Source organism: Nycticebus coucang, chromosome 2 (genome assembly GCF_027406575.1).
Source record: "Nycticebus coucang isolate mNycCou1 chromosome 2, mNycCou1.pri, whole genome shotgun sequence".
In the NCBI taxonomy this organism is placed as follows: domain Eukaryota; kingdom Metazoa; phylum Chordata; class Mammalia; order Primates; family Lorisidae; genus Nycticebus; species Nycticebus coucang.
In genome coordinates this window covers 67,359,435-67,379,150 of record NC_069781.1, presented here as the reverse complement: position 1 = coordinate 67,379,150, position 19,716 = coordinate 67,359,435, and the positions used below count along the sequence as shown (strand labels likewise).

The window sequence follows — 19,716 nt, the reverse complement described above, 5'->3', positions numbered from 1 at the left end:
TTGCAGGTCAATCAAATTAAACTTCCACTTAAAGAGAATTTAAATGATTCATTTGTAGGTCATCTATTGTTCTAAATAAGCGGTGCTAATTTATCTTTTCAAAATAGAACTAGAGATGAGTATGGAATGTTTCCTGTTCTGAAGAAATCCATTGTGCAGAACAGAAATAGATACATAAACAAATGATTGTAATGAAAACGTTCCAAGTGTCTCAGTAAGATGCACCTGTAGGGTATGAAGGTACCTAGGAAAGAGCTGTAGTGGTGCGTTGAAATGTGAATCAATCATTCTCATTAGAGCAGGGTCCTGAAGGAGACATGGCAATTTGCACAAGTGGAAAGAAAGACTTGATACAGAGGGAAACATGTATGGCAAATGGAAAGAGGTTTGTAGTGCCACAAAACTTGCATGGAGTAGAAAAGAATTTAATATCAAGAGGAAACAGCATTGAAAAATGATGTTAGAAAGACAGGAGACTGGAAGAGACTAGTGTCTTCAGGACTTTAACCAAGTGAGGAAGTTTGGATTTCTGAAGTAAGAGGAGAGATGGGAGTAACATATTACAGAACTATGCTTTAGCCCAAAGTGTGGTTGAACATTCTTTTGATCAGCTAAGTTAAAAGAATAAAATTGCCTTCAAAAATTCAGTAGATCCAAGCCCTCGGATTTTGTTCTTGTTCGAATAACATACCTATGTGTGTTCAGGTCAGCAGGACAGCTGACCTCCAAACTGTCATGTAAAACTCAAGCTCTTTCTACCTTGGGGCTCAGCCATCTTCAGAGGCCTTCTTGTCTTCCGAGTACAGCTGATATGAGTAGGAAGAGAATATGAAAGAGACATACTCACTTTCCTAAAACATCCAACTGGGAATTGGCATAGATTACTTTCATGATTTTACTGTAGTCATGAGGCCATCTCTAAATAGATACAAAGTAGATGAAAGAATGTATTTTTGTTGTTTGCCCACGGTAAAAAAATATGGGGTGCAGCTCAAATTCAAATCCCTTATAAACACTTAAATAAAGATATATGGCTTCCTATTAAAGCTATTGGCATGACTAATGTATTAATTTTTTTTTTTTTTTTAGAGACAGAGTCTCACTTTGTCACCCTTGGTAGAGTGCTGTGGTGTCACAGCTCACAGCAACCTACAACTTCTGGGCTTAGGTGATTCTCTTGCCTCAACCTTCCGAGTAGCTGGGACTACAGGCACCTGCCACAATGCCCAGCTATTTTTTTTTTTTTTTTTTGCAGTTTGGCTGGGGCTGGGTTCAAACCTGCCACCCTCAGTATATGGGGTTGGCATACTACTCACTGAGCCACATGCGCCTCCCCTAATGTGCTAATTGTTAAGAGAGTGAAAATATGAAAAATTAAAGATGCATATTTGAATTTGGTATCAATAAACTGACAAAAGCTTGACATCTCTAACCTTACTGCACTTAGCAAAAAGAGTATTTTCACTCAAGTCTTTGCTCAAAAGACAGTGTATAGATCCTTTAAAGCATTTCTCAAAGGGGCTCTTTCATCCAGTGACCTCTAAAGAGGCATTCGGGGCCAGCACAAACTTAAAATGAATCCGCCACACTTACAGACTAGGGATGCCTCAGGTAGATGGGTATAAGATAGCACATGACTTCACGAAGTGTGAGGAGAATGGGCATCGTTAATTTGTGAAAATCAGTGTTTCTAGTTGAACTTGAACACTTTGTTGAAAAAAATTTTGTTATTTCAGAGAGAGTATGTGAAATGAAGATTTTATATATATATATACACACACATATGTATGTATTACTTCTTTTTTGTTAAGAAGAAGTAATCTTTTGAAAGAATTTCAAAATAATGTGGATGGCAGGGTATACAAAATCCTTTTGACCTGCATAGACACAAGGAAGAAAGCAGTTTCCTGACAGATTCTTTTGTTTTTGGAAAAGATTTACGAAACTCACAGATGCACTCTCTATATGTGACAGATTTGACACTAGTGACCTACACAGAATCAGCTCCTTCCCCTCGTCTTCGTTCACCCCACTCCACTATGTTACCAGCTACCTGTGATTAGCAGGGGCAGCATTAGTAGCTTTGGGAATATATAGAGAGCTCATTTTATATACCAGTTAATCTTGAATTTTTTAACACAATTTGACAATATATTAAATAATTCCATTTTATTTATTTATTTATCTAAAACAGAGTTTTACTTTGTCTCTGTAGAGTGCTATAGCATCATAGCTCATGCTACCTCAAACTCTTGGGCTCAAGTGATTCTCTTGCCTCAGCTTCTCCAGTAGCTGGGACTGCGGGCGCCTGCCACAACACCTGGCTACTTTTTGGAGACAAGGTCTTGCTCTTGCTCAGGCTGTTCTTGAACTGGTGAGGTCAATCAAGCAATTCACCTGCCTTTGGTCTCCCAGATTGCTAGTTTACAGGCATGAGCCACCAGGCCTGGCCTCTTTGTTTTTATTTAAATTTCTGTTTCCTCTCACTGTGTTACTGAGTGACTTGTACCTTATCTCATGTTCCTCCGATTCATTCTACACATTGTTATCACAGTAGATAGCTTCAAGTATGATTTTGAGCATCCCACTCCCCAGAATAAAACTTGAGTGGCTCTGAATTGCCTACTTTTCCAGTTAAGGCACGCTCCTTAATGATTCAAACCTTTCGCACCTTTTCAGTTTTGCTTTCTTATTGGCAGAGGCACATATACAGATTGGATTTTGAGAAGGCTTGATCCAGGAAACCTGGGACAGAAGGGAAGGATTGTTGATCTGGTATCACAATTCCAAAATACAGGATTTAACAGCCTAATAAAGACCCCCTCCCTACTAAATCTCATAGAAGTATGGACAAAAGACTAAACCATTTATGTGAAGTGCCAGAATTTCCTTGGCTGATGATTTAGGAAAGAATTAAAAGACTAAATAGAAGCATTATGTCCGTAACGTCCTAGAAGATGTGTGATTTGCTGAGAGCCTGAGGGAATGTGCTGTGGAGAGGAAAGCTGGCATAACTCAAAATTAAACAGGGGCTCCTTCCTCAGTGGGAGAAGCCATTACAAAATTAGCTAACAAGAATGAGGATAGTAGGATCGTAAGACAATAAAAGCAAAATACAACACTTAATTATGATAAGAGGTGAACTAAAACTTTATAGTGAGCAATAGCTTTAAATAGCAGACAAGAATAACTTTGTAGACAAGGATGATTGCCCTACAGAGAATTATGGATATAGACTATAAAACCATACCCATAATACAAAGAAAATAAGTGGGCAGCCAAAAAATGGGTACCATCAAAAAAAAAAAAAAGAACAAATTAAGGATGGGTGACCAAGTGGGTAGGAGAGTAATACATTTCTTGCCAATTTTTCAACCTGGAACCAATTGCAGGAATTTCACTAAATTCCTTGGAGAAAGGGCCTTGCAGCACCATGGAAAGCATTTTGATAACAATTCTACAAGTGCTTTCCCAAAAGTTTCTTATAGTCAGAAATGTAAATATCCACTGGTGAATAAAGAATATTCAAATATTGAAGAATGTCACTTCAATTTTAATATTGATACCTGTTTCCCCGATGCACCGATACATCCCTCTTCCTTTTATCTTCTTAGAAGGACACTGACTCTCCTCATGGAAGCTCCACACTCATGACCTAATTACTCCCAAATGCCTCCTTTCCTGACACTACCACTGTGGATAGTAGGATTTCAGAACATGGGAATTTGATAGTAGAAGTCCTAAACATTAGGTTTATAGTGAGAACCATTAAAACTAATCAGCCAATATAATAATTAAAACATAATTTCATATCCCAAGGGTATGGAAAAATTAGCTCTATTATCAAGGATCTAGAATATACAGAGGTGATAGTCTCCCTTCAATTCAGCAGACTAATTGGGTCAGATGAGCAAAATGTCACTTGTTCAATGGATGTTTTGGTAAGACACATGTACTCCAATCAATGGAAACAGATTTCTCAAAGATTCAGCAACCTTCAATCAGTGTTTAATTCCATCTCATGGATTTTATGGAAAGTGCTAGTGGAAGAATTATAAAAAAGGCTTCAGGAGCAAGTCCAAACTATCTGCAACAAACAATTATCAACCTTTTGAGAACCAACTCATAGTATGCTTCTAGTGGAGATATAGTGTCTAACCATGGAATAGCAAAGCACCACCCTGCTGAAAGATTCCCATTACTCACAAAGAGCTTCTCAAAGATGGAATTTTTTTTTTTTTTTGCAGTTTTTGGCCAGGGCTGGGCCTGAACCTGCCTTCTCCGGCATATGGGGCCAGTGCCCTACTCCTCTGAGCCACAGGCACTGCCCCACAAATATGGAAATTCTTAAGATTTTCACTATAATCCACTATAATATGTAAGTCATACGTCTTCACAAGCAGCCTCTCTAAGCAAGTAGCCCAGATTCTCAATCGTCTACCACTGTCCTGCCAGTGCACCTCTCTCAGCTCATGCCTCAGACAGAGAGGGGGCTGTACTTTGACTAGCAGGTGAAATATGGAGGAGGTAAAACATGAAGCTGATGAAGGGTCTCCCAAAACCAGGTAGAATTCTCACCACTGCATCAGTCAGGAATTGCCTTGAAAAGCAGTGGTGGAGGAAAATTCTCCTAAGGAAAAGTTCATGCCATCCGTCTATCTGTCCACTTTGCAAAGAATGAAAGGTGGTCTGAGGTTAAAATATATAAGGTCTCATGGGCAGTATGAAATCACCCACCTGGCTGATTATGACTGGAAAAAGAAAATTTGGAATGGGTTTGTGGTATGTGCACAAAGCAGACACAGGGGAGAGATCACAAAGTGTGAAGATCTTTGTATCAATTCACATTAAAAACATAAACTAAAGAAGAGGAATTAAGGTAGTCGATGTCACGAAGTTTTAATCGTCAGCCATATAAGCATTGGCGCATTGGGCACATTGGCAGAGATGGGAGCTACTCACGGAGCTAACAACAGGAACTCCTACTTAATGAGGGTCATTTAAACATCCCTGATACTGACTTCCCAATCTGCCACAACAGAGACTAATGACATTTCTCCTCATGGAGTCAACTGTTTATTTCATAGAAAATTATATAGTGGAGTCCTTTGTTTTGGGAGGGACCAAATACCTGCTCTAACAGGAAGCAATAAGTCCTAAGGGTATGGGTTTGCACAGCTGCTGGGCCACGGCTAGCACCATAATCTGAGAGTTTTCAGCTAATCTATTGAAATAGAATCTCATGCATTATTATACCAGGCCAGCAAAGGAGGCATTGGAGTAAGCCAAGTTATGTGAGATCTACCTGTTTTATTAAGTGTCATACCACCTGTTTGTGTCAGCCTGAGAGTGCAATGGTACGGTTTCCTGGATTTGTAGTTGAAGTATCAACTTGAAGATACTACTATACAAGGATGAGACATCATCCTTAGGATGCTATATTTCAGTCCAGCCCAGGACACTTTGAAGAAATATAATGCTTTCTAATTCTTCTCAAGATTATCTGGCAACATAGATGCAGGCTAGCAATGTTTATCTCTAATAAATATCCTGCATGCCAAACTCCATCTCAGCCTCACTAGGGTGGAGCTCAACTTATAACAAGCAATGTTAACATATATATGATATTCAAGATTTGAAAAGTATATCAAAGCTTTCCTTAGAGACATATTTTATGGGCATATCACAGTTTGCTTCACCTTTAACTTTTGTTATAACTCCATGCATGGACTCACCTGATAAGAAACAGGGCGAGTGGCACTTTAGTGCATTAGAAAAGAAGACTGCCACAAATACGTCACATCTCTAAAGACAATGGATGACTCAGTTGTCATTTGACCATCCCTAAAAAGTAGAAACCTCATTTCTATTATTTATGTATTACTTAATACTAAATACAGTAAAAGAATATTAAATGAATGGAAAATGATGGAACATAAGTATGTCAAAAATTGTCAAGACATAAACTACCAAACAGCATTAGGCAGTTGTGGTTAATATTTGTTCTTTGAGGATAGAAATGAAAAGCAGGAGGGATAAGAGAAAAAGCGGGAGAAAACCTGACATGAAAACAAAAATATATTTGGGATGCCCGGACCTCCAGAAGAGCTGTACCGGGACCGTGATCGGAACCCTCCTGGACCTCTGGAAGAGCTGCACTGGGAACCATGATAGGCACCCTGCTGGACCTCCGGAAGAGCTGCGCCCTCCCGGACCCCAGTATGAGCTGTGCAGGGACCCACTATCCTGCCTGCCGGGTCTCCCTACCCCCTGACCAGGAACTCTGGAGCCACAACCCCGCATCCTCCCTCCTGTACCCTCCCTGCCTCCACACCACCGGCTCATCTGGCCAGGGACTCTGGTAGCCAAGTGCCCTCCAGAGCCCTCCCTGCCTATCCAAAGAGCCCTTCTCCTGGCCAGAGACTGCTGGAGCCTTGGGCCCTCTGTGCCAAAGTCACAGGGCGCCAGGCACTCCCAGAACCATGTGCATCACCCCCCACCCTGTTGCTGGATCTGGGGGTGTCACACTCTGGAGCTGTTTCCACAACCAGAACTCCCTGGCTGGGGCAGCACCAGAGGAGCTACACAAGGTCACTCCCTACAAAGATCCAGCAACAATCGAGTGATCCCCCAGAGTCTAATCTCGGACAGACACCACCCCAACTCTGAGGATGGCCAGAGGCAACAGTGAAAAGCAACCGTGAGGCAAAATCAAAGGAAAAACTCTGGCAATATGAATAATCAGAGTAGATCAACTTCCCCCAAGGAACAATGGGGCAGACATAGCACAAGATCCCATGCACAAATAAATAGCTGAGATGTCAGAAATCAAATTCAGAATCTGGATAGCAAATAAGAATGAATTAGAATTCCAAGCAGTAACCCAAAAGATGTCTCAAGAATTCAACAAATTCAAAGACCAAATGACCAAAGATTTTGACACATTGAGACAAGAAGTTGTAGCCCTCAAAGATCTGAGAAACACAGTAGAATCCCTCAGTAACAGGATGGAGCAAGCAGAAGAAAGGATTTCTGACATTGAAGATAAAGCTTCCCAAAGCTCCCAAACTCTCAGAGAGGAAGAGAAATGGAGGGCAAAAACAGATCACTCTCTCAGAGAGCTCTGGGATAATTCTAAGAAAATCAATATTCATCTTGCGGAGATCCCTAAAAGTGATGAAGTGGCTTCACAAGGTACAGAGTCTCTTCTCCATGAAATTATGAAAGAGAAATTTCCAGACATACCAAGACATTCTGAAATTCAGATAGGAGACAGTTTCAGAACTCCAGCACAACTCAAACCAAATAAGACACCCCCCAGACACATCATAAAAATTTCACTAAAGTAAATATGAAGGAGAAAATTCTGAAAGCAGCCAGACAAAAGAAAACCATTACCTACAAGAGGAAGAATATTAGAATAACTGCAGATCTCTATGCTGAAACATTTCAAGCTAGAAGAGGATGGTCATCGACTTTTAATCTCCTAAAACAAAATAACTTTCAACCCAGGATCCTGTACACAGCTAAACTGACTTTCATTTATGATGGAGAAATTAAATACATTCACATGTTGAAGAAATTTGCCATAAGTAAACCAGCTCTCCAGGATATTCTCAGACCTATCCTCCATAAAGATCAGCATAATCCTCCACCAAAAGTAAACCCATATAGAAAATTTTGATCAAATTCCAACTTCCACAGTCACAAAAGGATTAAAAATGTCCACTGGACTCTCAAAAGGCTTATCAATATTCTCAATTAATGTGAATGGTTTAAATTGTCCTCTAAAGAGGCACAGGTTAGCTGACTGGATACAAAAACTCAAGTCAGATATCTGCTGTATACGAGAATCTCATCTTACATTAAAAGACAAATATAGACTCAAGGTGAAGGGATGGTCATCTATACTCCAGGCAAATGGAAAGCAGAAAAAGCAGGCGTTGCAATCCTATTCGCAGATGCAATAGGCTTTAAACCAAATAAAATAAGGAAGGGTAAGGATGGACACTTCATATTTGTTAAAGGTAATACTCAATATGATCAGATTTCAATTATTAATATTTATGCACCCAATCAGAATGCACCTCAATTCTTAAGAGAAACTCTAACAGACATGAGCAACTTAATTTCTTGCAGTTCCATAGTAGTTGGAGATTTTAACATCCCTTTAGCAGTGCTGGATAGATCCTCCAAAAAGAAGCTAAGCAAAGAACTCTTAGATTCAAATTTAACAATTCAACATCTAACTTAACAGACATCTACAGAACATTTCATCCCAACAAAACTGAATACACATTCTTCTCATCAGCCCATGGAACGTACGTGAAAATTGACCACATCCCGGGCCACAAATCTAACCTCAGCAAATTTTAAAAAATATAAATTATTCCTTGCATCTTCTCAGACAATCATGAAATAAAAGTTGAATTCAATAACAATAGGAATCTGCATACTCATACAAGAACATGGAAGCTAAATAACCTTATGCTAAAGGATGATGGGTTATAGATGAGATTAAGAAGGAAATCACCAAATTTTTAGAATAAAACAACAATGAAGACACAAATCATCAGAACCTCTGGGATACTGCAAAGGCAATCCTAAGAGGGAAATTTATAGCACTCCAAGCCTTCCTCAAGAAAACAGAAAGAGAGGAAGTTAATAACTTAATGGGACATCTCAAGCAACTGGAGAAGGAAGAACATTCCAACCCCAAACACAGAAGAAGAAAAGAAATACCCAAAATCAGAGCAGAATTAAATGACATTGAAAACAAAAGAATTATACAACAGATCAATAAATCAAAAAGTTGGTTTTTTGAAAAGGTCAGTAAAATAGATAAACCTTTGGCCAACCTAACCAGGAATAAAAGAGTGAAATTTCTAATTTCATCAATCAGAAATGGTAAGATGAAATAACAACAGACCCCTTAGAAATTCAAAAAATCCTTAATGAATATTACAAGAAACTTTACTCTCAGAAATATGAAAATCTGAAAGAAATCGACCAATACTTGGAAGTACGCCACCTACCAAGACTAAGCCAGAATGAAGTGGAAGTGTTGAACAGGCCTATATCAAATTCTGAAATAGCATCAACTATGCAAAATCTCCCTAAAAAGAAAAGCCAAGGACCAGATGGCTTTACGTCAGAATTCTACCAAACCTTTAAAGAAGAACTCATACTTATATTACTAAACCTCTTCCAAAATATAGAAGAAGAAGGAATACTACCCAACACATTCTACAAAGCAAACATCACCTTGATCCCTAAACCAGGGAAAGACCCAACAAGAAAAGAAAATTATAGACCAATATCACTAATGAACATTGATGCAAAAATACTCAATAAGATCCTAACAAACAGAATCCAACAACACATCAAAAAAATTATACACCATGACCAAGTGGGATTTATCCCAGGCTCTCAAGGCTGGTTCAATATATGTAAATCTATAAGCATAATTCAGTACATAAACATATTTAAAAACAAAGACCATATGATTCTCTCAATTGATGCAGAAAAAGCTTTCGATAATATCCAGAATCCCTTCATGATCAGAACACTTAAGAAAATTGGTATAGAAGGGACATTTCTTAAACTAATAGAGGCCATCTACAGCAAACCCACAGCCAATATCATATTGAATGGAATTAAATTGAAATCATTTCCACTTAGAGCAGGAACCAGGCAAGGTTGCCCATTGTCTCCATTGCTCTTTAACATTGTCATGGAAGTTTTAGCCATTGCAATTAGGGAAGAAAAGGCAATCAAGGGTATCCAGATAGGGTCAGAAGAGATCAAACTTTCACTCTTCACAGATGACATGATCGTATATCTGGAAAACACTAAGGATTCTACAACAAAACTTTTAGAAGTGATCAAGGAATACAGCAATGTCTCAGGCTACAAAATCAACACGCATAAATCTGAAACCTTTATATATACCAACAATAGCCAAGCCGAAAAAACAGTCAAGGACTCTATTCCTTTCACAGTAGTGTCAAAGAAGATGAAATATTTGGGAGTTTATTTAACAAAGGATGTGAAAGATCTCTATAAAGAGAACTATGAAACTTTAAGAAAAGAAATAGCTGAAGATGTTAACAAATGGAAAAACATACCATGCTCATGGCTGGGAAGAATCAACATTGATAACATGTCTATACTACCCAAAGCAATATACAATTTTAATGCAATTCCTATCAAAGCTCCATTGTCATATTTTAAAGATCTTGAAAAAAATAATACTTCATTTTATATGGAATCAGAAAAAAACCTCAAATAGCCAAAACATTACTCAGAAATAAAAACAAAGCAGGAGGAATCATGCTACCAGACCTGAGACTGTACTATAAATCAATAGTGATCAAAACAGCATGGTACTGGCACAAAAAATCAGAAGTAGATGTCTGGAACATCTGGAACTGGTAGTATAGAGAACCAAGAGATGAATCCAGCTACTTACCGTTATTTGCTCTTTTACAAGCCAATTAAAAACATTCAGTGGGGAAAAGATTCCCTATTTAACAAATGGTGCTGGGTAAACTGGCTGAACTGAACTGTAAAAGACTGAAACTGGACCCACACCTTTCACCATTAACTAAGATAGACTCTCACTGTATAAAAGATTTAAACTTAAGACATGGAACTATAAGAATACTTGAAGAAAGTGCAGGGAAAACTCTTGAACGAATTAGCCAGGGTGAATATTTTATGAAGAGGACTCCCTAGGCAATTAAAGCAGTATCAAAAATACACTACTGGGACCTGATCAAACTAAAAAGCTTTGGCACAGCCAAGAACATAGTAAGTAAAGCAAGCAGACAGCCTTCAGAATGGGAGAAAATATTTGCAGGTTATACCTCTGATAAAGGTTTAATAACCAGAATCCACAGAGAAGTCAAACGTATTAGCAAGAAAAGAACAAGTGATCCCATCTTGGGTGGGCAAAGGACTTGAAGAGAAACTTCTCTAAAGAAGACAGACACACGATCTACAGACACATGAAAAAAAGCTCATCATCCTTAATCATCAGAGAAATGCAAATCAAAACTACTTTGAGATATCACCTAACCCCAGTAAGAGTAGCCCACATAACAAAATCCCAAAACCAGAGATGTTGGTGTGGATGTGGAGAAAAGGGCACACTTCTACACTGCTGGTGGGAATGCACACTAATACGTTCCTTTTAGAAAGATGTTTGGAGAATACTTAGAGATCCATAAATAGACCTGCCATTCGATCCTATAATTCCTTTACTACGTATATACCCAGAAGACCAAAAATCACAATATAACAAAGACATCTGTACCAGAATGTTTATTGCAGCCCAATTCATAATTGCTAAGTCATGGAAGAAGCCCAAGTGCCCATCGACCCATGAATGGACTAGCAAATTGTGGTACCTGTATACCATGGAATATTATGCAGCCTTAAAGAAAGATGGAGACTTTACCTCTTTCATGCTTACCTGGATAGAGCTGGAACATATTCTTCTTAGCAAAGTATCTCAAGAATGGAAGAAAAAGTATTCAATGTACTCAGCCCTACTATGAAGCCAATTTATAGCTTTCATATGAAGGCAATAACCCAACTATAGCACAAGAATATGGGGAAAGGGCCAAGGGAGGGGAAAGGAGGGAGAAGTAAGAGTGGAGGGAGGGTAATGGTTGGGGCCACACCTACAGTGCATCTTAGAATGGGTACAGGCAAAACCTACCAAATGCAGAATACAAATGTCTACATACAATAACTAAGAAAATGTCATGAAGGTTACATTGAACAGTTTGATGAGAATATTTCAGATTGTATATGGAACTGGTACATTGTACCCCTTGATTGCACTAATGTACACAGCTATGATTTAACAATAAAAATAAATAAATAAATAAATAGAACTTACTGGACTCATATCATGTCCCTGAAAAGGTGACACCACCCCTGTAGACCAGAGGTGGGAGACGGAGGGAAGAATGGTGAAATGGGATAACAACTCACTGAGCTTGTACTGTGAAAAAAATGTTTGCTTATCTGCTAACCACAAATGCAAAGTCTGCTTCTGTGAAGGTTGGTTATGATAACCAACTACTTGCTTGCTTGCTTGCATTGGCCAACCCTACAAAAACCTCTAGTCCAAGCTGGTCGTGGTTGTTCTCTCCAATTTCTCTGAGACTTGTGGAGACAGCCGCCAGCCGGCTAATAAAAACTCCATTTGGAAACTTAAAAAAACAAAACAAAACAAAAATATATATATATATTTGGATGAAAAAGAAAACATCCATGGTCTTTTGTGTCATATGTTACTCTTTACTGCATCACACAATTCTGTGAGCAAAGACCAGGAAGAACCTAGGGGTTTCTAAAGACAGGTAACATTTCTTATGTCCCATGTTAGCCTCATATTAATTACTTCTTTACCTCAGTATTTGCCATTTGCTATCTATCACAAATCTAAACCATTTAAATCCATCGTCTGGCCATTTCATTGTGCCCTAAGCAGGAAAACTGCTTCTGAGCAAGAGACGTATATCCTGAAAACTTGCATAAATTGCTCTCTGTGTGTTTTTACCTCAGTAAACTGAGTCTAACAAAGAAAGAGTCTCTGTTTCCTGTTTACCTTTCTAATCCTCAAGTTTATAGAGTCTAGAATCACATGACTGTACTGAGTTAGGAATTAACCAATAAATCCAGAAGAAACCAAAGCTCATAGCAGTAAAGCCCTTAGGATTTACATTGAACACATCAGGTGAACACAGATGAAGCTGAGAACGCCTCCCTACTCGGCTGCCGTTGCTGCTTTGGTATGTTAAGTGCCCTCATAAACTACCTGGAAGAACAAATGACTGAGCTACTGATTCTGATTAGAAGAGTAATACTAGGTAATATTTTAATTACAAAATACTTCTTATTTATGTTTGGTGTCTTTCTTAAAATAATTTTGTAATGTTAAATGGTATTAATTCAAATTTCGATCTGAGGAAACAGACTCAGAAAGGACAAAGTATTTTCTCTGAGCACACACCTGACTGATGGCAGGCCAGCTGGTTTCCGTTCTAATGTAGATTATTGTAGCACACTGCCTCTCTGTCTGTAAAGGAAAAGATAGTTAGTGTAAAATATCCTCTTCTCGTCATAGCACAACATTTAAAAAATGCTTATTAAATTATCAGACTCATTTTTGAGTGAAAGGGTACTATTTTAGGCAGTAAAAGTAATCTCCATTCCATAGTAGTTGAACGACTTTGGAGACAGCTGGTATAAGTGAAAAGCCACATGGTAAATGTATTCAGCCCTGAAATAGCCTCTGATGCTATTCAACAAACGTGTAATGTGTCTTGCAGCTCAGGCTGCACTTTGGAAACCACTGAGGGTGCAATCCTGCTGCTCTTGCATTTCTTTTATGCTCTTGTAACTCCCATTAACATTGCTCAAAGTTCAAGGTACCGGGGAACTGAGGGCAATTTTTCTCTGCTTCTGCAATTTTCAGTAACAATGCAGTCATAGATATTTAGTGGCCCTTTCTCAAAAAGAAAGGGATATTTTTCACGGAACCAAGAAAGCTGCAGGAAAGTCCTGCTTACTGCGGAGGATCTTTGTTATGTCAAGCCATGTGACACATGGCTCTGGTCGAGCACCAGATGCTTGGAACCACCTCAGGGCTCTAGACTGTGGGAAGAGAACTCCCATTGGCTGGGTGCACACCTGATTGGCTGTAAGACAGGGATGCCTTCCAGCCCAGCAGTTTTTGTTCTAGCATTCACCAGATGCAATTAGCAGAGTCGGAAGGATGCAATTTAAAATCTGCCAAAATAGGTCAGTAACCTCATTGCTTGCCCGTTAATAATCACAGGATATATGTTTAGAGGAACAAAAGTCCTATAAAAAGTACATAAAAGCATTCCATCACTCCTAAGTGTTGTCATAGTTCCTCATTTTGTAAATGTCCTTTTATAATATTTTTGTTATAAGAAAAGAAATCATTTCCAATTGAGATATCTTTCTTGCAGTTCACAAAACTCATAAGGACCCTTTCAAAATAACCATTGGAGAAGCCCAGGATATTAATATTACTGCTGCATGTAGTTTAAGATCCTGCACATTGCTTTCATATCTTCACTTTACCTTAATATTTCCCTCTAAATAATTCATAAATTAATTTATTCATATGTTAATCATATATTGAATGTACTGCATTGATATTTAAAAGGATACAAACAGTATCCCTCCTCCACAAACAAAAGTTCACTCCTAAAGAAAAATGTTTCCCCTTATTATTTTTTGACAGATGTGCTGTTTTTGAGATTTAAACTAACATTTGAACTCAACATCTTTATTTTTCCTGAATTTCATGGTCATAATTTTACACATGCAAATGCCAAAATCTTACTGGCTAAAATATAAGTTCGGTTTTGAAACAGAAGCAATTAAAGCTTTTTTCAAACCTCCTTGACTTTCTCAAATTAAGAAAACCAAGAAGCTGGAGTAAAAGGGACAGCACAGGTGTGTTTTTCATCACCTCTCCAGAAAACCTGTAATTTTTCTTCCAATGATTCTTTCTTTGTTGTGATTATTTTAAACCAGTGCAACATATGTTATAGTTAATCATATTTAAGCCACTGAGACAATAAATGCTGTCATAATAATTAATGGTTTCACTCACTCTGAGTATTTTCAATATTAATAACCAAAATGGGATTTTTGTTTTAGTGTGAACAGGAACATATGTTGCTATTGCATTTTATCTCTAAGAAATTAAAATGATGATCCTTCTCATTCTTCCTAGGTTTCGTTCAGCCTTTTGATTAGGAACAAGTTAGAGAGGCCCGGTACCTTGTACTAATGTGGCCGAGGGTCACCACTCCATTAACCCTCAAATCTCATCTTTTTTGTGTCTATTCTCAAATTGGTGTATCGTAAAGAATTTCAGAAGTAATGAGTTAACACTCTTGGTCAAACAAATAAACAAACAAACAAAAAAACCAAACCAAGTAAACAAGCAAGCAAACAAATAAATATTGAATAACCATCAAAATAAACTTTGCTTATGTTTCTGGGTTTGTATCAAGACTCTACCTTAAAAGGAGTCAGCATACTTTGTAATATTTTTGTCTACTAGTAAAGGAATTTATTATGACTTAAATCTGCTTTCTGTTTATAGGTCTTATAGAATGATGACTTAACCATAAAAAATTATAATATACATACAAATGTAAACTATGGTTTATCCTTTACGATTTCTTTTGGGTCATTTTGTTTGCGTCCATTTTATTTTTTATTCTCTATTAAATTAGGGCCCTAAAATTTTACAGTAGCCTCATGGATAGATTAATAGTTATATGACCACATTAATTACTATCACTACAAAAGGCATATGAAAAAACTACTCATTCCTAACAGTCACTTTTACTCTCCTTTAAAGAAAACAAATTACCCATAAAAAGACTTAGTGTATTTAGTCAAGGACATTTGCCTATATCTTCTGGTTTTAAGGCAAATCAACTTGGATTTTTGTAATTGGTAATATGATATTTTAAAATGTGAAGAAACTTCACATGTTTACCTACACATTTTCAATAGAAAACACATATTTTCAGTGCTTTCACCTCAAAAGTGATACCATGTTGACATGAAGACTACATAACTTATGAATAATATTGAGAATTTTTTCCAAAACGCGTATCAGAATTAGATGTTTATATAGATGTGTGTGTGTGTGTGTGTGTACACATATATAAATATGTAGAAAAAAATATATATATTCATATTGTTTGGGATTCATTGAGGCTATAAAGACTTAGGTTACACTGACTGCATTTGTTAGGTAAAGTCCTTCCTGTAATTGTGTCTTGCCCACAAGAGTTGGGCCATACATACATCCTGACCTCCTATATTCCTCCCACCTCCCCTCTCCGCACTCCCTCATTCCCTACCCCCCACCTTGTATTAGATCATCTACTACACTCATATTAGAATTGAGCATATTGGATTCTTGCCTCTCCATTCTAGTGATGCTTTACTAAGAAGAATGTGTTCCACCTCGATCCAAGTTAATACAAAAGATGTAATGTCTCCATCTTTTTAATGGCTGAATAGTATTCCCTGGTATGCATATATTTATAGACAGAGCCAGCTTCATTTTCTATAATGCAATGCTGTTTATCAGATGCTACTATATTCTAAAGTTATATTGAGAAGAAATCTTTCCTATCTGCTAAATTTTTGCCTACACAAATACATCATAAAATTATTTCACAATTAAAATTATCTCATAGAACTTATAGTTATAAAATTATTATTACTATAAGTCATTGTTCCATCACTAAATCATAATCAACATCAGCAAACAAAAGGAACCAAGAGACCATAATAAATAGCATTTTCATGTGTATGGACATAAATATTTGAGTATGGCAGCTTGTAATTTATGTGCACAGACATCCCCTGTGGTTACTCTTTCCCAGGCTCTGGTTTCATGTACTTGACTGACACCATCTCACAGTGGTACTGATTACCTCTATTTAAGCGTTTGTTGCCTCTGCTGGTAGAGGAGCGACGACGGAAGAATGGTGTGCGAAAAATGTGAAAAGAAACTCAGTACTGTTATCACTCCAGATACATGGAAGGATGGAGCTAGAAATACCACAGAAAGTGGTGGAAGAAAACTGAATGAAAATAAAGCCTTGACTTCGAAAAAAAGCAAGATTTGATCCTTATGGAAAGAATAAGTTCTCCACTTGCAGAATCTGTAAAAGTTCTCTACACCAACCAGGTTCTCATTATTGCCAGGGCTGTGCCTACAAAAAGGGTATCTGCTCCATGTGTGGAAAAAAGGTTTTAGATACTAAAAACTACAAGCAAACATCTGTCTAAACATATTGATGAAGGTTCTGGCTTTCTATGTGACTTTACTTTCTTCTTTGAATTTTCAAGGCATAACATAGATGTTCAACTTTCAGAATAACATGTTTTGAGACAAATAATTAAGTTTAAACCAGAATGATTGGTATTCATTCTTTTGCTCTCAAGAAGTTCAGAACAGCAGCAGTGTAACTAGTCTTCTGCCTTGAGTGGTTATTTTCTTTACAAGCATTTTATTGAACTAGAATAAGTGACAAATTTAATGAAAAACATTTCCCAATTCTGTATGCATTTTTATTTAACATTATTCATGTATTTCATGTATCCCCTCTCCCCTATTTATAAATAATACAAAAGTGAGAAGATTACTCACTCCCATGTAACATTATTCATGTATCCCCTCTCCCCTATTTATAAATAATACAAAAGTGAGAAGATTACAGATATTTTGCTCCAAACTTGGCATGCAGACTTGGAATTTTTCTTTCCTTTTGTTATTGGTGGCTTAGTTCTTAGAATCAGTGGACTCTTAATTAATTGCAGTTTCACAGGATGATTAAAGGTTTGAAGCCATTATTCCTGAATGGCTCATTAATTTGGCCCAGAACCAAATCAAAGACAAGTTGGATTTGTGATTTTTAAAATTTGTTCTTGAAGCCAAAGTGCCAGTTCTTCCCATATATGAACAAGAGCACAAATGAATACACTTAATTTCAGAAAAACATGCATGTATAGTACATATATTATCTTGAATTTAATTGTCATGAAAACCAAAAGAACAATGTCTGTCCATATTGATGTATAATGAAAATGAATCTTCAGTCTTTAAGAAAAGCTCTTTGAAGCAAAACCAAACTTTTTTTACTTCCTCCCTTGTCTTCCAAAAAGAAATAAATAGAACAAAAAAAAAAAAAAAAAGAATGAGATAATTGTGACTCACACATGTAAAATGATTTGCTCCGAGGCAACACATTCAACTGTATTGGCTGGAATTGTTATCCTTTGCAGACTCCCTACTATTTTGGCATTCTTTTATACTTTTTCATAGCCTATTGCTTTTATGCTGTATTTAAATTTTATTTTAAAGAAATGAGCAATATTTTAAAACAGATGAAACATTTCAACAGTAAGTTCAAGGTATGGGATTGTAACTTCTGTACATATCTATAAAAGGCACAATTTTGATCATAGTAGGTGGGGTTCATTACCTTTAGTCAGTGGAATGGCAGAAGATAAGGGGAAAAGGTTTTAATTGGGAGAAAAGAATAACAAAACTGTGTTCCAGCAATTGCTGTACATTATTCATCAAACAAGATAATATTATTACTGCCTAGAAAGAAATACAGAGTTTAAAACAATAATAAATTCTTCCAATGCAGGAATAGGCCCAGAATGAAGCAATACATGATAAATTTTAGTTAAATTTACTGTTGTTATTTTTAATTAAGAAGGGAATAGCAAAATAAAAATGACAAAAGAAAAAACAAAGAATAAATAAAAACAAATTAGTACTCTTGGAAGGAAATAAAGAGGAATGGAAGAGAGAGTAATTACACTATCAATGCAATGAATGTAATAACCTTAAAGTACAAAAGTAATTTGTTTAGAGTAATCACATTTGAGCTAAGACCTATGTTCAGTATTGTTAAACACTGAACATCCTGAAGATAGTTTAATGCCAGTAAAAGACATTAAATACAAAACACATTCACTTTAAAACACTCTAAGTAGCTACATCAGTAAATAGTTTGTATGTGAAAATAGACATAATTACATAATTATACTGTGTCAAATGTTACCTACAATCTATTTGCATCCATTTAGTGAGTGTTGTTATTTCAAAGTAATCCTTTGTTATATTTATAGTTTTTATTTTAAAGTCCTGCTTCAGTCAATGCTGCTGAGTATAGTTACTAAAGCTATGACAAATACCGTAAGAGATAGTATTACTAGAAGTCAGTCATTTAAGAATCTCCTGCAAAATGGCATCTGAAATTTGTAACATTCCTACTTGTATAAATAAATTTTAAATTCTTTTACATGAATATTTTAGAAACCATCATCTTAGTATTCCAGCCCTGCATATATTTTTGCTTTTATTTTATAACAATTTATTTTTAATTAGAAATGAATTTTGCTGGAGTTCCTTAAAAGAATTGCTGATATTTCCTTTTATCTCTTTTGTAAAACTGAGTCATGCAGCTATTTCTTTCTAAAAGGAGGTTGAGATTCTATTTCTCTTTTCCCAGTTCTAATGTGCAACATCAAATGACTCAAGATTAAGGAATATCAAATTCATCTTTTATAGTTGGGTACATTAATTCCCTAATTCTAATGTGAAGATTATGCAATAGTGTCTTCATTGTGTTCATCCAATAATTCCATGAGACTTTCAAGGGTTTGTTTGTTTTTATTTTATGAAAAAAGGGGATGTTCTTATAACACTTTTGACACAGTCTTATAATGACATATTTGTTCTACAGGTTTACCAATAGTATAAGTTGTCAGCAGGTGTTAGCACAGATATTATAACTGAAAAATATAGTTTAGACTTGTGTGCATAAAGCCTTTTGGGAAAGACTGGAGCTTTGGAAATCCAGTTGAAATTGGACACTAGATTTCAAGAACTGCATGGACTACTACCAGTAAGATATTCTTACTTCTCCCATAGTGTTTCCATAGTTAGTTACCTTTCACGTATATACAACTAGTGACTAATATGAATAATAAAAATAATAAGATATATTTTTTATTTAAAATAATTAATTTTAATTAAAATATTAAACTGAAAATTAAAAATGTTCAAGGTGCACAAGAGGATCATTTAATATATGCATCAAATTGATTATCACA

The 19,716-nt window shown here is 36.5% G+C and overlaps 1 pseudogene; it reads left to right on the top strand.

Annotated features, from left to right (window-relative positions):
- The first annotated feature begins 16,528 nt into the window (after positions 1-16,528).
- On the top strand, positions 16,529-17,154 carry LOC128567495 (cysteine-rich PDZ-binding protein-like; annotated as a pseudogene).
- Positions 17,155-19,716: the final 2,562 nt, after the last annotated feature.